Genomic DNA, 7,966 nt, shown 5'->3' on the forward strand with positions numbered 1-7,966 from the left:
ACAGAAAAACCAAAGACAAATAGCACCTTGGGGTGACAGTTTTTAAAGCTGCCTAAGGGCTTTGTGTTGTGCCTTTATACAGCATTAAGAATAGGAGGAAGCCACATGACACAGCTGGGTTCCAAATAACCATGTCTACTAACTAGACACAAACGTACAAGGCCTAGATACATATATACAATGATGTTTCTGCAATAGAAGCCAACTAGATGGTTCAACCCAATTCCTATGCACTGCAATCTGTCTACGCAATTCCCAAACAAATTGATTGAAATTAGGCATCCAAATTCTCTAAATGGCTTTGGAAAGCTCAGTCTAGATTGCCAAAATTCACTCCCTAATAACTGTTGTTTCCTTAGTAATATATGAAAGGAAGGTATTTTTATCTCAGTCATGTCCCTTAAACTACATATCAAATTATCAATAGTCTGTTTCTCCCTCTCTCACGCACATGCTCTTTCTAAACCACGCCGTTTTGTCCCAGCAGGAGCCAAGGTGATTGCAGTTAATGTAAAGCTTAATTACTGGTTTGTGGGTTGTTGTCCCTCCCCGCCCCCTGAAGTCGATAATAGTGAAATTCTAAGATCAAGCCAGAAAGACTATAAATGAAGTTGTATCCAAGTTCATGATCAGTCAGGCTGACTCTTGGGAAAAAGGAACACATCACAGATTTATCGTTAATCTTCACACTCAGCTCTTTAATCAAGGCAGCTGTCCAGAAGTTAATAGGTGTAAAGCTTGATTTACAACACAAAGGAGATTAAAAGATAAACACTGTTTCCAGTTTTATTTTACTTTTCAGTTTGACACAATTATGATCTACCAAAAAGGAGCCTTCTAACTATTCTCAGAGCAGTTATTAACATGCAAACTCCTGGGCAGATCCATTAAGAGACCAAAGAGCAGGCTTCCATTTGCAGAGAGAAACTCTTTGCCTTTTCATTTACACTTCGGGATCAGAGCCTGACACCGAATCCCCTTTGTAACAAGGGGCTGTCCAGCACCTTTACAGCAGGCAAAGAGATCAAAGACGCAGCAGAGGGAATTCTGCCCCTGCACCCCAGAAAGCACTGACAGCAGCATTTGGGTCATCACGTGGAGCATTTCAAATTCTTGGATCAAGGGATCATTTTTAATTGCTTTTGGGGGGAGGCCCCAACCTCCTCTCACCCCAGACATAAGACACCCCCTATTTCAGCAACCCTCCCACAAGCTAAGGAGCCGTTGTCATGAAAGGGTGAGCCCTCAGTGAAATCCCAGTGAAGACAAAGGCAGACAGATCCCCAGTTACCAGATTCCTTGGTTACAGCTCCCTAACCATTCACCTAGGGCTCATGCACACACAGCCTAACCAGCTGCATCCTCATCCTCCAGAGGATCTTGTCCCTCCCAAGGCCTCTAACATTGAGACAAGCCGCAGGCTTCACAGATGAGTCACCTGACAAGGATCTGCTCAATTCAGCAAACAGTTTCAGCTATTTCTGTGTACTTCCTGCAGTCCGTTGATTGAAGAAGCCCAGGGCAGGATCCCTCTTACCGGGGCAACGCACAACATCCTGCAATGATTGGCTGCATCGTTAATATAATTATAACATAAGCATTATTAACAAATAACAACATGAGATTCAACTTGGAAGAGTGCATCTGTGGGAAAGAATCCAATGCCCAGACACGCAGGGGGAGGGACAAGCCTGGGAAGCAGTGATGGCCAGAAGAGGGTGGGAGTGACAGGGGATAGCAAATTAGGCATGAGTTTGCAATGGGATGTAGTAGTAGCAAGAGTCCAGTGCAATTTGGGGTGGCACATGCAGCAGGGGCTACATCTGGAAGAGTGAATTAATTGCTGGCCACTGCAATACCAGAACAATACTGACAAACTGGAGGGAGTTCAACGAAATGCAGCTACAATTATAAGGAAGCTGAGGGGACCGGGGCTGGATCAAGGCCCAGGTACCACAGGCCCATGCCAAAGGCCCCAGCTCCTGCAGTCACATGATAAGATCAGAATCTCAGCTTTCATTTTAAAAGAATTGTGTTTCTAACCCTCACAGACACAAAGAAAGCCTGAAAACATGGTGTGAGTGTAACCTGAGTTTGCAGAGAGCCTGAAACAATAGCTTCAAGAAGTGTACGCTGCCCTATTCATCTTAACTCTGAAACCTGCTACCGCACCAGAAGGGGCAAGGCCACAGCCTGGGGGTGGGCCATATGACCTCAGCATGGGATGGCCCTAGGGTCCTGGATTGCCTTATCTCAGCCTAGGAGGGACTGATGTATAAAATGAGATTAAGGTCCAGATTGTAACTACGTGCCCGGGGTTGCGGGGGAAGGGCAAGAGGAGCCTTCCCCACCCACCGCTGCAATATGAGTTGAAAGCATAGGCCAAGTGCCAGGCTCACCCCAATGGTGGCACCAGCCGCTCCAGCAGGAGAAGGGATGAGGAGAGGGCAGGACTGCGGAGCTCCCCCACTCCTCACTGGCCAGCAGCACTGAGGAATGTGAACTCTGCATCTTTTTAGGGGGGAGTGGGTTGCTTAAAATGCCTCTTGAGAGTCTCTTGGGCTCCCATTGGGCTGTGCTTTGAAGGCCCAACCCATCTCTGGAAGTGCTACATCTGTGTCACGCGGCTGGGTTGGGGAATATCTGAAGGGTGGAAACAGCCAGGAGAGGGGTTAGGATGGCACAAAAGAGTGTGATTGGGAGCAATGGGGTGGGGTTAAGGAGGCTGAATAGCAGCAAAGCCTTCCTGCCAGAGAGATCTACCAGTCGGCCACGGGGCGTGGCAGAAGCTCTGTGAACTGTGAAAGGCATGCTGGGCAAAGCCCTCGCACGTGTCCTAGAGGGGACAATCCTGGCCCTGGGGGAGGGGCTGGGTGTTCTAACAGGCCTATCCTGTCCCCAATTTCTGTGAGGAGTCAGGCCCCAATGCAGAAGGGAGGGGGCCACTTCCTGTGGGAGTCGGACCCGTCAACTGCTGACCCGGTCAAGCCCAATATCGTCACTGGTAGTGCGGTGGCAGCTAAGAGCAGGTCCCCAGGGTGCCAGGCACTGAGCAGAGAGACACGGTTCTGCCAACCTCGCAAGATAAAAAATTGAGACAGCCCCCCCCCCCAATCACAAGATTGGCCCCAAATATCATGAGATTGGCTCACAAAATTGTGAGGGGTCCCCCTCCCAAAAAAAGACTAGACGGTGTTTTTTAGTTTGTCTGTTTATTGCTGCAATCCCACCCCCCCCCCCAGCCCAGCCCCAGCACGTGTGGGTCACACTCAGTGTCGCCCTCTCTCCCGAATGTATTGGCTGAGTGATTTTGGCCCCATCTGCCTGTCCCCTGCCCAGTGATGTATTCTGCTCCCACCCAGTTTCTCTCATCCATCCAGCCTCCTCTCTGCTCCTGGGACTCTTCACTCCCTTCTCCCCGGCCTGGAGGGGGCTGCAGCAGGGTCCCCTCTCTCCCTTCCAGGCTTGGGGTGGGGGGAAGCTCCAGGAGCTCTTCACCCCTTCTGCCCCCTCCTAGGCCAGGTGCTGCAGGGAGCAGGCGCAGAAGAACCATCTCCCATTGCTCACAGGAGAGGAGGAGGGAGCAGAACTGCCCTGAGCAGCTGGGCTTTTTATCTCTCCTCTCTCCGCCTAGGACAACGGCTTTGGGGCGCTAAGGGGGAAAAGAGCTCTTCCTACAGAAGCTCTGATTGGTTGCTCAGCCCCAGGAGGTGAAGCAAGTGGGGGGCGCAGCCAATCAGAGGCAGATTCCCCCCAGGCAGGGCTACATTTGGCCAGAAGGTTGGAGCATCTCTGGTCATTGCAAAACGGGCGCTGGCCTCGGCTGAAATCCCATCCCTGGGAGAGCTGGCCACACGGGAGACAGGCTCTGCCCCAAAGAGCTTCAGTCCTAAGTAAATGAAGGGTGGGAGGGGAAATGGAGGCACAGGGAAGGGGCGTGATTGGCCTAAGACAGAGGTGGGCAAACTACGGCCCACGGGCCACATCCGGCCCGGCCCCTGAGCTCCTGGCCCAGGAGGCTCACCCCTGGCCCCTTCTCCGCTGTTCCCCCTCCCACGCAGCCATGCCATCGCATGGGCAGCTGGGCTGCGAGCTCCTGCCGCAGCGAGCGGCATGGGGCGGGGAGGGGGGGCGTGCGCGCGCAGCAGTGAGAGGGTTGGGTAGGGTATCCTGGGGGGCAGTCAAGGGACAGGGAGCTGCTGGTGGTTGGATGGAGCGGAGGTTTTGGGGCGCTCAGGGGTTGGGGAAACAGGGCGGGTTGGAAAGGCGTGGGAGTCCCGGGGGGGCTGTCAGGGGGCGGGGGTGTGGATAGGTCAGGGCAGTCAGGGGACAGGGAGCAGGGGGGTTGGATGGGTAGGAGGTTCTGAGGGGGGCAGTCAGGGGGCAGGAAGTGGGAGGGGTCGGATGGGGGCTGGGGTCAGGTTGTTTGGGGAGGCACAGCCTTCCCTACTTGGCCCTCCATATAGTTTCACACCCCGATGTGGCTCTCGGGCCAGAAAGTTTGCCCACCCCTGGCCTAAGAGGACACAGCAAGTGTGGCAGAGCCCGGATTAAACCAGTAATAACCAGAGACAGGCCTGCACCAGAAGTCCAGATCAGAACTCTCCTGACCTCTGGGGAGGGGCAGAGTCAAACTCAAACCCAGCTCCAGGTTTCCCATTGGGTGGTTTCTGTAGCAGGAACCCCAAATCCATTCCAGACGCCCTGAAATGGAGGATGCCCAGGCAGGCCTCTCTCCGGCAATAACACGGGGCCTGAGAAGAGTTTCGTTCCATTCCAGGGGCTAGAGGCTGTGCAGAAATCAACACGGGCGTTGCTGTGAGCTTCTCTCTGCTAACCCGTCCTCTGGGGGCCTGGGTTTTGTTCCAGGGGCACAGCATCCATGAAGCATGAAGGGAAAGAGGGCTGCAGCAGGCAAGCAGGAGCAGAGAGCTGGCCAGCTGTGGTGGGAGGGAGGGGGGAGAAGAGGAGGAGGAAGGTAGATGGACTGGCCTCCTTCTCTGCCTTCATGTCATGGCTCTGGAGAGGAAGTGGAAAGCGGAAAAGCAGAGTCAGGCAGGAATGTGCTGCTCCAGCCAAATCGCTGGCTGCCCCAGCCTCTGGCCACACCCAGCTCTGCCTGGGTAGGAGGGACAGTGCCTGGACTCTCAGCCAAAGAGCCACTATTTCCCCACTAAAAAGAAAAGGAGGACTTGTGGCACCTTAGAGACTAACCAATTTATTTGAGCATAAGCTTTCGTGAGCTACAGCTCACTTCATCGGATGCATACGAAAACTTATGCTCAAATAAATTGGTTAGTCTCTAAGGTGCCACAAGTCCTCCTTTTCTTTTTGCGAATACAGACTAACACGGCTGTTACTCTGAAACCTATTTCCCCACTGTTAGGGTGACCATATGTCCCTTTTCGAACGGGACAGTCCCTTTTTTAAGCCCAGTCCTGGCTGTCATGAAGTTTTTTGACAAAAGTGGGCATTTGTCCCGTTTGCTCTTCTCGACTTGATCAGTTGGCAAGAGCAAACGGGACAAATGCCCACTTTTGCCAAAAAGTGGGGTGTGTTGGAATGTGCCGGATGGGGCCAGTGGGGGGGGGAGGCAGGCAGGGTTCCAGTGACCAGCAATCCTAGCCTCGGGGTGGGGTGGGGGGGCAACGGAGGGGGCAGGCAGGTAGTCCCAGCCTCACACGGAGGGAAGGTGCGTTCCAGAGAACCCAGCATGGCAGGAGTAGGGTGGTGAAACACAGGTGAGCGGTTTGGGGGGACGGGGACGGGGGATAGGATTTGGGCCAGTCCCACGCAGTGTCCCATTTTCCCTTTAGGAAATATGGTCACCCTACCCACCGTGCCTCCAAAAGAGCTCTTGGCCACAGGCAATTCACTGCGGCTAAGAGAGTTAGTCCCCATTCGTGTCCCTAACTGTCCCTTTGCAATAGAAACAGGCCAAGCTGCACTGCTGCATCCAAACGGCCCTGTTGTTTGGATCAGTGTCCAGGTTGCCAGGCTGTTGGGGAGTGGAACAGGATCTAGCCATCCCCAGCACTGGGGGAGGATTGGGTCTGCCGGCCTCTGCTGCTAATTAACCCTAAATCAAACCCCTCTCCATTTCCAATCCAATTTGGAGCAGCCAAGCAGCGAGCGCAGAGGCACAAAGAGCCCTCCCCATGCTCCACAGAAGTCAATGGGGCTTACTCATGGCAGCAAGGGGTTGTAGGAATTTGCTTTTGACCTGCAGCACCCCTGCTATTACACTCCTAGGACACCCCGCCCCCCCAGCACACATCTCCTGGCTGCAGCACCCCCTACTATTCCAGTCTGCTCCTCCAATGCATCTCAGCCCTGATCTGCAGTCCCCTTGCATCCGCCTTTCAGACTCAGGCAGCCAGTTGTAGTGGACTGTGTGACCTCTCCAGAGGTGTCTGCCTCTGGCATTATCCTTACTATGTCAGGGAACCCCAGTTAGAGCATTAGAGCAGAACCTTCTCAGGGCTCAGAGCAAGCAGCCTCCTTAGGGGAAGTGATGAAGAGAGCTCCAGACACGCCCCGGACAGCTGCACGCCACATTTCCCTCCACAGCCTGACGCTGCCGTGCGATCTCTCTCTGGTTTGGGGGCGGATTATGAATTTTTTCCACTAACTTGTTTTCATGCCTTTTTTTTTTCTTTTAAAGGCACAATGTTTTCTTTGAAACAGACAGAAAGTAACTGACAGTTCGCTGCCTGTACAAGCCCCACCCTGATGCAAGGCTGAGACTTTTCCCTCCCACCACACAACATCTAACAACAGAGGACCCCTTGGCACACAGAAAGGAAGCTGTTGAAAATAAACGCTATTTTGAACTGTTTTAACTTCTTGTGCTGGCACTTTCTGAGCTGGATCCCACTCTCCTCCTCTCCCTGCAGAGGGGGAGCCAGCTACACTGGGAGCGTAGCCGAGAAGGCTCTGAAAACGGATTTAACAACCCTTAAGTAAGTGGCTTAGTTTTCTTCTTGTCTTTACATTTGTTCCAGGGTAGCACTGAAATAGAAGCTGCTTACAAATAACCACATGCACCACCCTAACTGGGAATGAAATCCATTAGCGAGGGGAGACTTCTCCCCGAGGATGGAGCATTCCTGTTTGTCACCCAAACAAAGTTTTCCTTGGCCTGTTGCTAGCTCCAATCCTTGAAAGAAAGGGTGGCATGGTTTTGGTTTTGTGCAATCGTTCTGTGTTCCCCTGAATAATAGTCCTGGATTTTTATCATCCCATTTCAGGTTTAGAGTCTTTGAGGAACACTGTACAACACAAACTTTATGGCTGTCAAGATCATGAGTCTGATTCTTCACCCAGATTCTCTAGTTTTATGCTAGTGTAAGTCTGTTGATCAGTGAGTTTGACTGGGTAAAACTGGGGTACTGCTGTAGGGAATTAGGGCCCTAGTTTTTAGTGTTTAAACCCATAGTGATTTTAAAGAATAACTGTAATGGAATCACGAATGGATAGAAGTAATAGAGAGAACTGGACTGAACTCTGTACTCACCCCCCCCACCACCACCCCGTGCTAACCCATGGATTTAAATAGGGCTACACTGGGGTAGGTAGGGTGGTAATTGACCCATTGTGAACTATTGATCTCAGGCATCAGGTTTGGACTAGCTCTCTGCCATAATTTCACTAGGATCAGCTCAGTCTTCCAGGGGCCTGTAAACTAAGTACCAGATGTGTGTGTGTCTTTCACAGGAGACCTTAAAATCTGGGTTCCCTTTATCTGATTGGCCTGAACATGAAAGATCCCCTGCTACTTTTCAGAGAAGTTGGGGTTTCCATGGCACCAATTTTATATTCGCCATCTGCATGCAGGATGTGGGGCTGGCCCTTTCACAAAGGTCGTAGCTAGAGATCTAGCCAGGTGGCATTTGATCTGCAAGGAGGCCATGCCTCTTTGGGATCTGCCATGATCAGGAGGTGGATGGGTTTCTACAGTCAGCTC

The sequence above is a fragment of the Lepidochelys kempii genome, chromosome 7, assembly GCF_965140285.1.
Source record: "Lepidochelys kempii isolate rLepKem1 chromosome 7, rLepKem1.hap1, whole genome shotgun sequence".
Classification (NCBI taxonomy): domain Eukaryota; kingdom Metazoa; phylum Chordata; order Testudines; family Cheloniidae; genus Lepidochelys; species Lepidochelys kempii.